General features: G+C 45.2%; 1 non-coding gene and 1 pseudogene across 1 annotated transcript; both read left to right on the top strand.

The window, feature by feature from the left end:
• Positions 1 to 2,202: 2,202 nt before the first annotated feature.
• Positions 2,203 to 2,820, top strand: LOC136055488 (olfactory receptor 5J3-like; annotated as a pseudogene).
• A 10,149-nt stretch (positions 2,821 to 12,969) lies between these two features.
• On the top strand, positions 12,970 to 13,075 carry LOC136044037 (U6 spliceosomal RNA). The gene has a single exon (XR_010621786.1). It is a non-coding gene; the product is annotated as a U6 spliceosomal RNA (small nuclear RNA).
• Positions 13,076 to 16,888: the final 3,813 nt, after the last annotated feature.

Consider the following 16,888-nt stretch of genomic DNA (forward strand, 5'->3'; position numbering starts at 1 on the left):
CATGTTAAACTTTTCCATCAGATCTTTCTGCTGATTCAATCTTATCAAAGACTACATTTTGATGGCTATTTATTGTGCGACTCTAAGTAAGATTTGACTTTTTCTTATTAGAGTCTAAGTTTGAAGAAGGAATAACCAACCAAGGGACTTGAAACTTCTTGATGTCACATATCGGCAGGACACTGATACAGCAAAACTATTAGCTGCTGGAGTCATTTGAATTAATAGAACCCCAAATTCAGTTCCCTGAATCATATCCTTACTTTGTTTTGTTTTTGGAGCAAAATAATCAGTTTGACTCAAACATTCCAAAACTTGATTTGATATAAACTGCTCTTCCAAAATGCAGTTGGATAGATGGTATTGCATCCGAACCATTTGTCCATTTTTTCCATGTGCAAGAACTGAATTTTTAAGGACTGATTCAAAAAGTTTGTTACAGATGTCAGTTTATTGAAGATGTCACTTAATTACATCTTCCCCCACTTCAGCTGAGTCTCAGTCTTTCATCCAGTGGTCATAGACATATGAAAAAAACTATAAAACACAGATTACTCCTCAGGAGTTGTTCATCACAATATGTGACGTGGTCTTTTCAGAAGCAGGAACAAGTATCTGTCGGGATCTGTTGGGAAATGGCTGCAGGAGCAGGGAAGTCACGGTGATATGTACGAGCACAGTTTGCACTGCAGCACAGACTATATGCTCATGGAAAGGTATTAGATGTTGAGAGGTCATGATGCTCCTAGGCCAAGTGACAAACAACTCAAAGCGGACATGAACTGCTTCAGCTGAGCAACCCAAGCTGCCAAGACATCTATGGGAAACTTCTGTGATTATGTTATTCACCACCAGTTTCATAGCCCTAAATGTCTGTGCTCCTCAGTGTTCCATTGATTTCCAGTGTCCTACAGACATACAATATTCCTCAGGCTTCTTTCACTCATCTTTACTTTTTTTCTCTAAAAAATCTGGGTATGATTGCACAAGAAAGACTGGAAAAAAATTATTTGTATTTCACACACAGAGACCTCTAAAGCTTCTTTCTTTTTTGCTGTTTTTAGGATATCAGCTTTCATGTCAGCAAGGTGGTCAGGTTAGCTTAAACCATTATGCTCAACAGTTGTACAGAAAAATAGGAATTTCCTCTGTTACGGAACTTTAGAATTCTCCATTAAACACAGTCAAGCTAAACATCTCAGCTGCTTTTTTAGTTAATGGAAGAAGATGGGACTCCCCAGAGGGTAATTCAACCTATTGGTAGGCTTCTAGCCCGCTCACTCCCTTCACAACAGGGTGAAATAAACAGGATGACTCGTTGCCTCTACTGCTGCTTAATCTTGCATGGATTGCAGGAGCACCCTTGCTGACTTGAATGTCTGGATTACATTTAGACATGGAAATGAAAATGGAAATTGTCTGTTACCTGAGTCTCCTCTGATTCAACAACAGACCCAGATATCTAAAAATGTAAGTTATTTATCTATTTTGTGTGAATAGTTTCCAAATAAAATATAGTTTGTGTCTTGGGAAGGGAACCACCCAATTATGTGCTCTGCTTCACGGAGCAGCTTGGGAACTGCATCAGTTTATCATAAAAGAGACCCAAACCTGCCCCTTTCCCACTCCCTTTGTTAGCATTTTAAATAGTTGTGTAGTCTGGCTGCCTCTCCTAGTGACTGAAAAGGAAAAGTCTCTTCCATAGACTAAAGAGACACCCACTGGTTTTAGTGAGAAGCTTCTCCTCCAGATGAAATATACTCCGGTGAGTTTAATTCTTTCCTGGTGAATAGATAATATGCAATGCTTAGCTGAAAAGACGAAGGAAGTTGCAGAACTCATTCAGCATTTACCATATGTGTTTCTGAAGCCACTGCTGATACACCTGCACATCAAAATTAGCATCACCAAAGTAGCTGTGTTGTTGCAGATGTACGCAGCTGTCCCTCAAAGAAAGATCACTGGGCACCTCACTATTATTTTCCTCCTTGAGGATGCTCCCAATTCTGAAAATATTATCAACGTTTTTGAGGATGCTTTAAGGAATCATAGCTGAACTAAAGGGAAGCAAGGTCCAGATACGTAATCTCAGCCTCTGTGCTACTTAATGGTAGCACTACTCATGAATAATGTTTCTTTCTCTCTTAGCTATATGGTCATCACACACCTCATCTCTGCAGGTAAACTGTTACAGAGGAGAGGATGACTGTAATCAATCACACCACAGTCACCTACTTCATCCTCTTGGGACTGACGGATTGCCCGAAACTACAGCACCCTCTCTTTGTGATGATTCTGCTAATCTATGTCATCACGCTGCTGGGCAACCTCGGCATGATCAGCTTGATCACAGTTGACTTCCAGCTGCAAACACCCATGTATTTCTTCCTCCTTAATTTGTCCATTGTGGATCTCTGCTATTCTTCTGTTTTTATTCCGAGGATGCTGGTAAACATCTTAGTGGAGATTAAGACTATTTCTTACTCAGAATGTCTTGCCCAGCATTTTTCATTTGTTCTGTTTGTGACCACAGAATGATTTCTGCTGGCTGCGATGGCTTATGACCGCTACATTGCTATATGCAACCCACTGCTTTATACCTCTCTTATGGCCAGGAGAGTCTGTGTTTGCTTGGTGACTGGGTCATATTTAGGTGGTCTCTGTAACTCCTTGGTACATACTTGTGGCTTACTGAAATTGTCCTTCTGTGGCCCTAACACCATCAATCACTTTTTTTGTGACACAAACCCACTGCTACAACTCACTTGCTCTGATAACCATCTCAATGAACTGGTTTATGAATTTTATTTGAACATTTAAATTTTGAATGAACATTTAATGATTAACATTTAATGAACAACAATGAACATTTAAAAATTGACTATGTGTTTATGTGGTCTCCAATATTGACTTTTTCTGAATAATCCCTTAAAAATCAAAATGAAATCACACTGGACAGACCCAAGAGAAAGTGAAGCCACGTGCTGGTGTCTATGGCTTTCTGTAGAGCATCCTTTACCTCCTTGTTCCTCCAGCTGTAGATGAGGGGGTTCAGCACAGGGATCACCACAGTGTAGAACAACGACGCAATTTTGTCTGTGTCCAGAGAGAAACTGCTGACTGGTCGCAAATACATGAAGACAACGGTTCCGTGGAACAAGGAGACAGCCACCAGGTGAGAGGTGCAGGTGGAAAAGGCCTTGTTTTTCTTCTCAGTGGAGCGGAACCTCAGCACAGTCAGAATAATGAAAATATACGAGATGAGGATGGCAATGATGCTGCTCATCAGAAAAAAGCTGCCGGTAATGAAAATCAGCAGCTCATTGAGGGCGATACTGGAAGAAGAAATCTGGAAGAGCGGGCTGTTATCACAGAAGAAATGCTTCACCACATTTGAAGAGCAAAAGATAGTTTCAGCAATATATTCAGTAATAATACTCAAGATATTGAGTGTGGGGATAAATAACTCCCAAGGATGGTACTTCACAAAGAAATAGTAGAGATGATAGTATATTTTGAGTAGTTCTATATAGATAGGATACAAATAAAACAAAAGAGAAGATGGCACACCTTCAGGATGTCAAGGCTCGCAGGGGACTCCACATGGGAGGGATCTCCAAGAAGAGATCCTTCCCTGGTGGTGGTCAGCCCTTAAGTGGGGTTTGGGAGAGGTGGAGCCAGGCTCCACCCCTTCCAATCACACAGGTATATCACCTTCACCTGAGGCCCCATGGCTGACTCAGTGCTCACCTCAGGTAACCAATCAGTGGTTCAGGTCGTGACTCAGCAGTTCCCATACACTCCACCCCTTCACAACGTGAACCACTGATCAAGTAACCGTAAGGTGAGCTCCCCTTGATACAGAGACCCAATACATCACGACGCTTACATAATTGCCCGTCGCAACACATGTTGATTTAATCCGAGATGGGTGATCATTGGCGCATCAGTTGAACTCTTCTTTGGGCCAGTGCTCAGTGGTATCTACTGGAAGCATGCAATCACACAGTGCAGGTCCATCTTATGTGTCATCAGTCCTGGTTAGAGCATCACCAGACGCTGCACATGGTCTTATGGCAACTCTGGAACACTGCAGCATTGTTTGGTTCCTTCTGGTGACTCATAGGCTTATCGGGAGTAATATAAGTGTTTTAGAGGTACCAGGAGGGGAAAATCCGCTCTCCAGGGTAAGATACAGGCTGTATTCCTGTCTTGGGTTAACAGTTCAGCTTGTACAGGGGCATGCCCTGGCTGCCTGTACCATACTCTCTGACCCCATGTCTGTGGCTGTACGACTATATCAGGCACCAAAGGGGGTGTCCTGATCTGCCACAGAGACATGATAGGGGTCCCCTTAGCAATAAAGGCTGGAGTGTTAACCATTATTTCAGTAGGCCATGTACCAATTACCGGAGGGGCTACCGAACCCCCCACCTCCAATAATCTCCCCCAAGGTGCAAGTAGGCCGCACCATCATGGTCCTACCTGCACCTTCCAGGGCCATTTTATTTTATTGGTACCTGGTTTTAGGTCCTCAGGGGCAGGGAGCAGAAGATTGTTTTCACGGCCAATCTGAGGTCTCACCTCATTATCGGTACTCGTAATTTGGATCCTAAGTGAGGAGGCCCATGTTGTCTGTAACATTTTCAAGGCACTGGGTCTGCCGTCTCTAGGTCTTTCATTCAGGTCCCGCAGGGTCTCGTGGAATCTCTTTGTCCAACCCTGCAGGGACTGAGAGTCTGTCTTCAGGGCAGCCTTGAGAATACCATTGTAACGTTCGATAAGGCCTGCCCCCATTGGATTATATGGCAGGTGGAATCGCCACTCAATGTTATTTTCTTCTGCCCAGCGTTGTATCACTGCACCCGTGAAATGACTTCCTTGGTCGCTCTCGATGACTTGCGGTGTCCTGTAGGAAGCCATCAGCCTTGTGAGTGCCTTTATAGTGTATGCCTGGTTGGCTTTTGGTACTGGATAGGCCTGCATTAGCCCACTCGCGGTGTCGACACAGGTTAGGGCATATCTCGCCCCCTCAGACCGAGGGAGGGGCCCAATATAATCAACCTGCCACCTCTGTAGAGGATTGTGTCCACTAGCAAGATGGGCTGTAGTTTCAGGCAACGACCTCGGTCTTATCTTAGAGCAGGCGTCACAGTCTCAGCATACTTGAGCGATGTCCGATAGTTGTACGGGCAGTCCTCACGCTTTAGCGGCTGCCCACATGGTCTTCTGCCCAGCATGCCGCAGCTTTTGATGTAGCCAGTAAGCGATATTCTCAGATGGCAAGTTCTCAACCCATCTAACTCGGTGTTGAAGCCAGTGTGTCGGCTTCATCATTTCCTGGTGACTGTAGGGGTAGATGACCAGAAACATGGTAGACACATACAGTTCTGTGTTTAACTGCATTCCATATGCCTAACCACATATCTTTGCCCCAGATCGGTCGGGAGTGGATAGCGACCCATCATGCCACTGTCTGCGCCTGGGCCACCCCCGTCTTAGGAAGGTGGGTCAGATCTCTTACCCACCCCCAGATTGGCAACGTAGTCTTGACTATAACTTCATCCGTTTGGGTTATTGGCTCTTCCGCTTGTAATGCGGAATAGGCAGCCAATAACTATTTTTCAGTCATACTATATCTTTCCTCTGCTCCATGCCACACCTGAGACCAAAATCCAATGGGGGTCCAAACAGAACTCTGACGTTGCTACAGGCCCCAGCCAAAGCCATCTTGAGTTATGTGGACATCTAGCTCAGCTGGGAGGGTAGGATCAAATATACCCAGTGCCTGGGCTTGTTTAACCACCTGTTTCGCCTGTTGGAAAGCATCCTGTTCTGTTCTCCCCCAGTCCCATAATTGTCCCTTTTTGGTAAGTCTATATAAAGGTCTCAGCAGCTGCGCCAAATGAGGTATAAAGGAACGCCAATATCTCAATATACCTAGGAACTCCTGCAGCTGCTTTGGTGTTGTAGGGACTGGAAATGCTTGAACCTTATCTACGATGGCATCAGGTAACACTTTGGTCTTTCCTGACCATTCTACCCCTAGAAATTTTACGGACAGTCCTGGACCTTGCACTTTTTGAGGATTGATAGCCCATCTTCTTTCACTTAGGTAGGCAGTTAATGAATCTGCTGCCTCCCCTACTGCTTCCAGTGAGTCGGATGTTAACAGGAGGTCATCAATATAGTGGTATAGGTTCACATTGTTTGGTTTTCTCCAATCAGCCAGGTCACGTGCCACCCAATTATGACAGTATGTTGGTGAGTGCATGTACCCCTGTGGCAAGACCTGAAAGGTCCACTGCCTGCCTCCCCATGTAAACGCAAATTGATCTTGTGATTCTTTAGCAATAGGTATGCTAAAAAACGCATTTGCTAAATCCAGGACACAATGGTAGGTTTTATTTTCCCAACTAAGAGTGTCCATTAAGGAGGCAATATTGGGTACGGCTGCATGGATGGGCGGCGTCACCTTTTTTAGTTCCCTATAATCCACTGTCATTCTCCATGTTCCATCCGACTTCCGTACTGGCCATTTGGGGGAATTATATGGGCTGTGTGCAGGTCTTATAATACCTACTTTCTCTAATTCCTGCACCGTCTTTGATATTTCTTCCTGCCCCCCCAGGAGTCTGTACTGTCTTACATTAGTAATCCGGTGTGGTTTTGGCAAACAAATGGGCTCATGTTTGGCATGGCCCCTTCATATTGTCCGTATTGCCTGGATACTAATGTACCTCTGCCATAGTCTGAACTCTCCCACAGTCGTCTGGAGAGCCAGACCCCATAGAATGTCTATGCCCAGGATATATTCTGGAATTGGGGCAATCAACACCTTATACTCCCGGGGCGGGAGATGCCCAACCCCCAATTTCAACCATGTTTGGGTGACTGGAATAGTCTGTAACCGGGTGACTGGAATAGTCTGTCCCCCAAACCCACCAATCGTCACTGTATTACCCTTAAATTTTGTTGGGTCTCCATATATAATTGACGTTTCTGCACCAGTATCCACTAGAGCCATCACCTCCTGCACATTTGTCCTAGACCAAAATATTGTTAATTCTACATAGGGCCTCCGGTCACATCTGGAGGCTCTAGGGGGACCAGTATTTTTCGTTCATCCATGAACTTTGCCATATCCAAATCTTTTGCCACAGGTGGCTCAGGCACTGTAGCCCGCGACACCTGTGGATGTTTTTTCCTTCTGTTTGGTATTATGAAGTCGGCCAGATTCCAGGTTGTTGTTGGTGTTTCTTGTATAATTTGTACTCCTGATTTCTGGGAGCACTCTGAAATTTTTGATCATTTTTAAGCTGTTTCCACAGCTGTAACAAAACATGGTTGGGTTGCCCATCAATTTTGGTAAATGCAATCCCAGCCCAAATGAGGTCATTGAACATAGTCTTCTGGGATACCCATACGGGGCCTGATCGGGGTATCCGTGGAGCAGGCTTTTTAGTTTTAATAGGGAAGGCCTCAGCATCTTCCACTACACGAACATTGCGCCTGGTTCTTACACACTCTGTCTCCCCTAAGTCTGCCACTAACTAGGCTGCCTGCTGTATGATGGCCTCTGATGCCACCAACGGATTTAGTATGGAAACTAGCATCCTGTATAGGCTGGAGGGGGCCTGCTGCAGTATTAGATCTCTCATACCCGCTGTAAATTTCTCTGTATTGGGGCTTTCAAAAGTGTCTGCGTACATAGCCTCCCTCATACCTAATTCTCAGTATGTCTGGAGGTCCTCCATAGAGGACCACAAACCAGCATTGAAAGGAATATCAGTTTTATTAGGCCACGTTAGGCGTCATGCTGCCATCAACCAATCTATAATAGAATGGTTTTCATCATTGTAGTGGACGGCTGCATATAACCTTTGTCTCAAGGCTGGGTTTATTGTTATAGATGCTAATTTTGACATCTCTGTCCCATTCACTAAAAAACTTGCAGCTCCTGCATCCCATAACCTTAGGAGCCATGATAGTATGCTTTCCCTTGGTTTTTGATGGAACCGCTGTACTAGGTCCATCAACTCATTAGCTGTATATGGACGAGTGGTCACATGGAGGCAGGTTTCAGCAGGGGGCCATTGGTCAGGAGGCACCCCTGCTGGTCTATCTCATACCTTTTTTGTTTTTTGCATTATAATAGGCCTGTTGGGAAATGGCTGCAGGAGCAGGGAAGTCACGGTGATATGTACGAGCACAGTTTGCACTGCAGCACAGACTGTATGCTCATGGAAAGGTATTAGATGTTGATAGGAGGTCATGATGCTCCTGGGCCAAGTGACAAACAACTCAAAGCGGACATGAACTGCTTCAGCTGAGCAACCCATGCTGCCAAGACATCTATGGGAAACTTCTGTGATTATGTTATTCACCCTGCTTTCAGTGAAGAAGGCTTCACAGGGTTGCTGATAATTGTAACTATAGGTATTTTTAGAATAAGCTGTCCTTGGTAGTCTAGTCTGTTTAGCTTTCCTTTGGGCTCTGTGTTATGCGCTGGCCACGCTGATACGGCGCTCAGGGGAAAGTACACTGTGTGAACCTAGAGAAAAGCAGAAGCAGGAGATGGTCTTTGGCGAGTGGGAGAGGAAAAGTGCACTTTGAGCAGGGGACGCCCTGCCAGCACTGCCTTTCACACCCGCTGCCGACGCATTCCTGTTTGGATTTCTTAGGATTAGGATGATATCAAGAGTTACCTCCCTCAGGATGGTTTCTCACTGCTGTTAATTGTTGGGAACTGCTTAAAGTTGTTTTTTCTCTGAGGCTCTCAGCCAATGATTGAGTGCCATTCTTTGTACGCCCCTGTCTTAAACACTATAAGAATAAGGCTGTCCGGGTAATAAAAAAAAGCCTGATCATTCATGTATTGAGTCCTGTCGTGCTCCCCGCCCGAGAGCAATCCACTCGGACCCTGATATCCGCAGCAGGGATCTGCTTTGGAGCACAGCGTGCCCCAGCCTGAGGCAGCTCCCAGGGCCAACACTCACAATGCTGCACCCCCTCCCAAGTCACTTATCACTCAGCCATTAAGTGCCTTCCCTCCCAGCCACTGCTCAGCATTGCCAGTCATACTACCTCAGCCTCACTCTGGAGCCTCCAATGCAGTATATCTGCCTCCTTTCCAAGCCCACGCTGTGACAACGTATGGCCCGAGTTTCATGCCTCAACCGTGTGCTAACGTGACAGGAATTAAAAGTACCAACCCAAAAGCATTACATGAAATGACCACCAGGGAAGGGGACAACTGCACAGCTGCAGCTGATCCAGGAAAGGCCACGGCAGCTAAAGAAAGATGTGAATCTTCCTCGAAGAGTTGCCTTAAGAGATCGCAAGCACTGCAAGAGAATAACTTGATTAAAAAGCACAGAAGCAACGAGGAAAGCCTTGACAGTGCTATGGCAAGTTAATTGCTGTAACTCTGGCTCAGAGCATAGTAATGGGGCCATCTATTCATTTCCAAAGTGATTTAGGAGCTGCGAGGAACCAGGCTAACACAATGAATAATACCAAATTGTATTATAGCCAAGATATTTTATAGATGGCATAATTAGATTATTCTGATAGAAAAAAATCGAAATAAAGGGGAAAAAATGCTCTCCAGCATCCAAGGCTCACCATAAGAAACTCCAAAGGAGAGATCTTCAACAAGAGATCCTTCCCCAGTGGTGGTCAACCCTTAAATGGAGTCTGGGAAAGGTGGAGCCAGACTCCACCCCTTCTGCTCACACAGGAGCATTGCCTTCGCCTGTGCTCCTATGGCTGACTCAGTGCTCACCTCAGGTGATCCATCAGTGGTTCAGGCCATGATTCAGCAGTTCCCATACAGGAGCCTAATGTGCTCTCATATTTTTACATTAACTGTAGAGAAGCCTCTCGGGCAGCTGAGTTTTGTTGCACTGCTTGGTTTGGGTTTTTTTATGTAGAAAATATAACCATGGTATTTGCAAAGCATCAGGCAGAATATACAGGATACAACACAATGTAAATCTTCACAAAGCCAGCCTAGAATCAGGCTGTATTCTCTCATTTCCCCATCACATCTTTGTTCCTGAGAAGGTGTGTCAAAGAGTACACTGTCAAAAAGAAACAATTCCTGACACATTATTTCAAGACTCTTTCAATCTGTTTATGCAATGGTTCTAAAGTAGCTCCTGTTACTCATGTTTATGCAGGAATCTGCTTTTCTAATCAGTAACACAGGGCTATCACAGTACTTGAGTAGTTAATGTCAGGCCTTTTACAGCATTACAGCATCTGCTTTCTTTTTCCATACGTAGTTTATTTTAAAGGGAGAACCCACCGAGCACAAGAGACCACCTTCCAACAGCTCTCAAACCAATTGTGAAATGGACAGCTTCCAGGAAGAGAAACAGACCAGACCCCAAACACTAGATCAAAGCGTGGCAAACTCTTCTGACCAACACAAAAGAGAACACGCTCCAGAAAACGAGGACAGAACCAAAACAGGAATGGCGTTTGCCATTCCTGCTCGTGAGGTGAGCTTTGCCTGACACCACAGCATTTCTTGCTGTTAAGTGCAAAAGCACACACGGAACAATCTGCAAAAGAAACCAAACAGGAATAACTACACGAATACAGATTTGCCTTAGTTGGATTATTATAAAGCGTGCTTTAAAATAAAACAAACAGCTTAGCATAGGACTCCCCTGTAAGAGGAAACAAAATGATTTTCAGGCTTTGACTGGGATAGGTTCATAGGTTCATCAGGTTGGAAAGGACCTACAAGATCATCTAGTCCAACCATGGATGAAGATATCTAAGTAGATGGAAGCTATACTGAATTCTCATTCTGTCCCACACTGTTATTTATAAACATTTATTTCACCACGCTTCGATTCACAGTGGAACTGTGGTAAAACTCGCTGCTCCACAGTTCAGACTGACTGCTACAGCCAAATTGCAAATCACAAGCAGTTCTGTTGACAAAAGCAGAACACACAAACACCAAAGGATTGTCTTCTGGAATTTGCCACAGAAAAAAGACACAACGTAGGAATGAGGTGACACAACACTAAACCCAAATGTTTCCTCTTAAAAAAATTCCTCATGAGGATTTCTTTTGCCTAGTTGAACTGCACTGTGTTAACTGCACGTAGGTTTGCAGTTCCTCTCTGAGCACACTGTCAGGGGATGAGGCAAGGTGACTTGTGTGGATGAGGACAACCTCACTTTAGAGCACGGCTTTGATTAGACCACATGCAATTTCAGACAGCAGCCAGTATGGGCATGGAATGCTGAGACCTGGGGATGTGAGGGATGGAGAATAAGAAAGTGGCAAGGGGAATGCAACTGTGAAGAAAAGCTTATTTTCTTCTTACACCTATGGGGTAAAGGTACATTGTCTTCTTTTTCAGGCCTTTCTTCCATCTGGCTACCTTATTCCTATTACTCACTGCACTCACCACAGCAATAAGGCATGTCTTCTTAATAGAGAGAATACTGGGATGTGTTCACTGCAGCACCCTGGTACCTACAGCTCACCCACTGCAGGCGAGTACTAAATGAAATACATACGCATACACCTGGATTGAAGGACTGTGGGTCAGTTCATCCGACCAGAGTCATAAAATCGCAATGCAAGGTCTCTAGTTTCAATTTTCAGTCCTTCCATCGTTGTTTCTTTCTGTTTCAGGTTTCATTCCAATGACAGCATCTGAACAGACAGCAGTTAACATTCCAGCTTTTCAAATAACGTCCTTGAACATCACACTGACACCAACTTCTACAGCTACTGCACCCGTACTGAGCAACTCCTGTCTCAATTCTGGCAACATCAGCTCCGTCCCAAATCCAAGTTCTTCACTTCTGGACTTTGCACTGCTGCACGGAAGACTGATAGCTGCTGGTGTGCAAGTTCCCCCAAATCCCGTTCTGCAGCATATTCCAACCCCATTGAAGCCAGAAAGCATTAATCATAGCTCACAAAATGTGACCTTACAAGGAAAGGTAAGAAACAGTGGATTGCAACTGCTTCACCGTTGGTTGAGTGGGAATTAATGGTGCAGTAATTCCTGAAGAAGGTAGCAGTTTAAAATGAGCACTTTTCCTGTTCTTATTCATAACCCAGCACTGCCTCCCATAAGGGCAGGCAGGGAAGACTGGCGACAGCACGATAGAATTGAGAGGTTAGAAGGGAAGAAAATGTACTTTACTTGTTGAGAAAGTGGAGCCACCTGGAGGGGCTGGAGGAGGACCAGGTGTGAAGAGTCTTTGAGAGGATGCTGAATGATATCCAAAATGACATGCTCTTAACAGTCTACTTGTTGCCTCTTCTCCTAATTGACTCTCAGCTTCTATTTATATAGTACTGCACTGCCTACGGTTTGTTGGCATTAAACAAGGAGATAGGAGGAGGTTAGATAAATGAGTTTATTTCTATCAGAGTCGATACAGATGAATATGGATGCATAGCTTCAAAAAGAAGGACGCTCTTCTCCACAGGCAGCTGTTAGATTTCTACATTTGAGGAAGGAATGCGTTTGATACCACTCTGCAAAAACCTACAACTGACTTTTTTTCCTTCACTGAAAGTTCCCTTTCTCTTTCCCTTCAGCCCACTGTGCCAGAAGAACCCCTGGAGCCTGAGACGACAACAGAAAACTTCTTCCACAACCCAGGAGGACCAAAACCAGCATCTGCTCCATCCACAAACTCAGGTACTATTGACACAGTCTCCCAAGGAACCTCACACGTTCCACAAGGAAAACTGTAAGCGGCAGGGAACTGATGTCTGGGCACAGACTTGCTGACTGTGTCAACAGGCATCGTTACTGTCATGGTTTTATGATTTTTGGTACTGGTATTCCACATCGTAACATCATGTAGTGCATTTAGAGTTAAAGAGTTAATGCTCTAGCTCTGTTCTGGGTATACCTGACCGGGAATCGAACCCGGGTCGTGGCCGTGCAAGCACCGGCTCCTAACCATTACATCACAGCATTAACTCGGCAGCACATATACTAAAATTGGAACGATACAGAGAAGATTAGCATGGCCCCTGCGCAAGGATGACACGCAAATTCGTGAAGCGTTCCATATTTTTTTTTTAACTCTAAATGCACTACATGATGTTATGATGTGGAATACCAGTACCAAAAATCATAAAACCATGACAGTTACTGATAGCACACTGCATGCACGGTGAGCTGGGCTGTATCCTGGAACTGGCAAGACCACAACATTGGGACAGCCTGAATGCTTTAGAACTCAAACCAGCTTTGCTGAGAAAGTTAGGGCTGGATGTCTTTACAACAGGCTTACCTGAAGCATTGCAGCAGAGCTCTGCATCTTGTGTCTTCTGCTTCGCTTTTCTGCTATGCAAAGCAAGGTGAAAGTGTCTTTGTAAGGACAGGTACAGTCCATTGCTCAGTCCATGTGTTGCACAAAGGAAGTACTGTGAGCGTGCACATAGTTTATGTCTTTCTAAAAGGCCAGAGATAGAATTTCCTTTGTTCCTATGACCAGTGATCCTCTTCTGGTAAGTTAATTGAAAAAGTCTTTAAAACAAGCAAACAAAAAAATGTTAGCTTATATAAAACTTGAGAATTATTTACGCTGCAATGTAAAACGCGTTTGTTCAGATAAAAATTACATCCAACTCTCACTCTGACTTCATGTTTAATGAAATTAAATTACTGGTGTTGTGTCCTACATTGTATGCTGACTTTCTGCTGGCTTTCTGTTGGGGTTTTCCTTGCTCAGTGAAGGCTACATGTATTCTGAAGAAGGGGAAAACTATATTTAATCAGCAAGGGGCAGAAAGAACTGGTGCTTTCTCTCTGAACACGAGGTGCTGTCACATAGCGTGTATGAACTAGTGTGCCTGAGCTCAGCAGGAGGAGTCCCACCTCCGGATGACCCCACCCAAAGATGCTTCCCCGCTTTGCCTCGATAACCGCAACGCAGCAGGGATTACACACAACCCCAGGGAAGCAAGGAGGCATCCTTGGAGCTCACCTATCATGGTTTTATGATTTTTGGTACTGGTATTCCACATCATAACATCATGTAGTGCATTTAGAGTTAAAGAGTTAATGCTCCAGCTCCGTGGATCATCAATAGTTCCAGGTATACCTGTCTCAGAAGAGAAGAAGAACTCCATTCCCCAGAGGACTTTGCGATGCTTTGCGTTCTTACGTGTTTACGCTCAGAGGGAAAGATAAAAACTGTCTGCGGTCACGGGACACTCTCTTTCCTTTGGGATCGACTCAGCAGTGGGTGCTCGCTGCCGTCCGCCTTCAGCGTTAGCGTAAGGCCTTCGGTTTATCGGACACTCTCTCTTGCTCATTTTATTTGATTTATTAGCTTTAATTCCAATTATATTGTATTATATTGTGTTATTTTGCTTTCCGATATCTTATTTAGTAAATAAGCTTTCCTCCTCAGATCGTTGCCGCTGTTTTGTTTCTAGGCCCATCTCCCTTTTCCCTTTTCCCTTTCCCCCTTCCCTTTTCCTGGGGCGTGGGTCCGTGGGTCCCCCGCACCAATCGTCACGGAACCGGGCCGAACCTGCCCGTAAACCGTTGACATTTTTGGTGCCCAACGTGGGGCACGAACAGCTGCCTTAGCCGAGCAGAGACATACTTTTAGAGTGAATCTCTGTCTCTCGTTAGCAGGCTTATCTGTACTGCAGGTGCTGTACGGCAAAACAGGACCTTGAAGTCTGGGCGTACTGCCAGTTGTCCTGGGATATTTGTAAACTTTTTGGGTACTGCCAGCTAGTTTTAGAAAAGAAAAAAAAATGCTTTCTCTTTTTAAACTGGTCTTAAAGGGACTGCATTTCATCGGTTTTTCCCTTGTAATGCTCAGAACGTACTGGGACTTAATTAAGTTTGCCAGTCTGATCCATGGAGCTTGGTCTCTATATGATAAACTAAAAACACTGATGGACATACCTACCTGGCTTTTGTATCCTGGCCTCTCCTTTGAATTCATTATGCGTTTTCTGAATGCCCATCCAATGCTTGTTATGACTGTGGTATCAGTCTCCCTGAATGTACTTTTACTCAGTATTTGTATTTATAATATTTTGAGAAAACCCTCCCCAGAGCCAGAGAATACTGACTGGCAGGGAGTTTGGAGGGACTTAGGAGAGACTTTAGAGAAATGGGCATCACCGGTGTCATGGAACTTTTCTCCTGAACACCTGCAAGATCCTGAGAACTTAAGCAGATATTTGAGACAGGGATGTTGCGGCTCAAACAGATCTGAGGAGGCCCAAATTATTTGGGGTCTGGCTTATGCTTACCGGGCCTTATTCAATACTATCCCAGAGAGGCATAGAGTTTCTGAAATAGAGCGAGAGAGTCTCCGAGCCGAAAGGGACAGTCTCCTAATCCAGAAAGAGAGTCTTTTAACTGACAATCAGACTTTCCAGTCCAATCGAGACGCCCTCCAGACCGAGAAAAACACCCTCCAGACTGAGAGAGACACCCTCCAATCTGAGAGAGACACTCTCCAGTCTCAACAAGACGCCCTCCAATCTGAGAGAGACGCCCTCCAATCCGAGAGAGACGCCCTCCAGACTGAGAAAGACACCCTCCAGTCTCAACAAGAAGCCCTCCAGACCGAGAGAGGAGCCCTCCAACCTAAAAGAGACACCCTCCAGTTTGAGCGAGACACCCTCCTGTCTGAACGGTACTTCTTCAGAACTGAGCGAGGTACCTACCAGCCACAATAGCCCCTGTCCCCCAGCCAGGTGGGGGAAAGGAATAATAGAGTGTATTGGACTGTGTGGATTCGATGGCCTGGCACATCAAAACCACAAAAATATAAGGCAGTGGTGGACACTGGTGCACAGTGCACTCTAATGCCCTCGAGTCACCAAGGGACAGACTTAATCTATATTTCTGGGGTGACTGGGGGTTCCCAAGAGTTAACCATGTTGGAGGCTGAAATAAGCCTCACTGGTAAAGACTGGCAAAAACATCCTATTGTGACTGGCCCAGGGGCTCCATGTATACTTGGTATTGATTACCTTAAAAGGGGATATTTTAAGGATCCCAAAGGGTATCGATGGGCCTTTGGAATAGCTGCTGTGGACGCAGACAACGTTAAGCAGCTGTCTGCTTTGCCTGGCCTATCAGAAGATCCGTCTGTTGTGGGGTTGCTCCAAGTGGAGGAGCAACAGGTACCGATTGCTACAAAAACGGTGCACAGACGGCAGTACCGAACCAACAGGGATTCCTTGCTCCCCATTCATAACCTGATCCGTCAGCTAGAGAGCCAGGGAGTGATCAGCAAAACTCACTCACCTTTTAACAGCCCCATATGGCCGGTGCGTAAAGCCAGTGGAGAATGGAGGCTGACGGTAGATTACCGTGGCCTGAATGAAGTCACACCCCCACTGAGTGCTGCTGTGCCAGACATGCTACAACTCCAGTACGAACTGGAGTCAAAAGCAGCCAAGTGGTATGCCACCATTGACATTGCTAATGCCTTCTTCTCAATTCCTTTGGCCACAGAATGCAGGCCACAGTTTGCCTTCACCTGGAGGGGCGTTCAGTACACCTGGAACCGTTTGCCCCAGGGGTGGAAGCACAGCCCAACCATTTGTCATGGATTGGTCCAAACTGCATTGGAACAGGGCGGTGCTCCTGAGCACTTACAATACATTGATGATATCATTGTGTGGGGCAATACAGCAGGAGAAGTTTTTGAGAAAGGAGAGAGAATAATCCAGATCCTTCTGCAAACTGGCTTTGCTATCAAGCGAAGCAAAGTGAAAGGGCCTGCACAGGAAATTCAGTTCCTAGGTATAAAGTGGCAAGATGGACGTCGTCACATCCCTACAGATGTGATTAACAAAATCACTGCCATGTCTCCGCCCACAAGTAAGACAGAAACCCAAGCTTTT

The sequence above is a fragment of the Cyrtonyx montezumae genome, unplaced genomic scaffold (genome assembly GCF_038088225.1).
Source record: "Cyrtonyx montezumae isolate F1298 unplaced genomic scaffold, pur_monq_1.0 scaffold_10, whole genome shotgun sequence".
Lineage (NCBI taxonomy): Eukaryota > Metazoa > Chordata > Aves > Galliformes > Odontophoridae > Cyrtonyx > Cyrtonyx montezumae.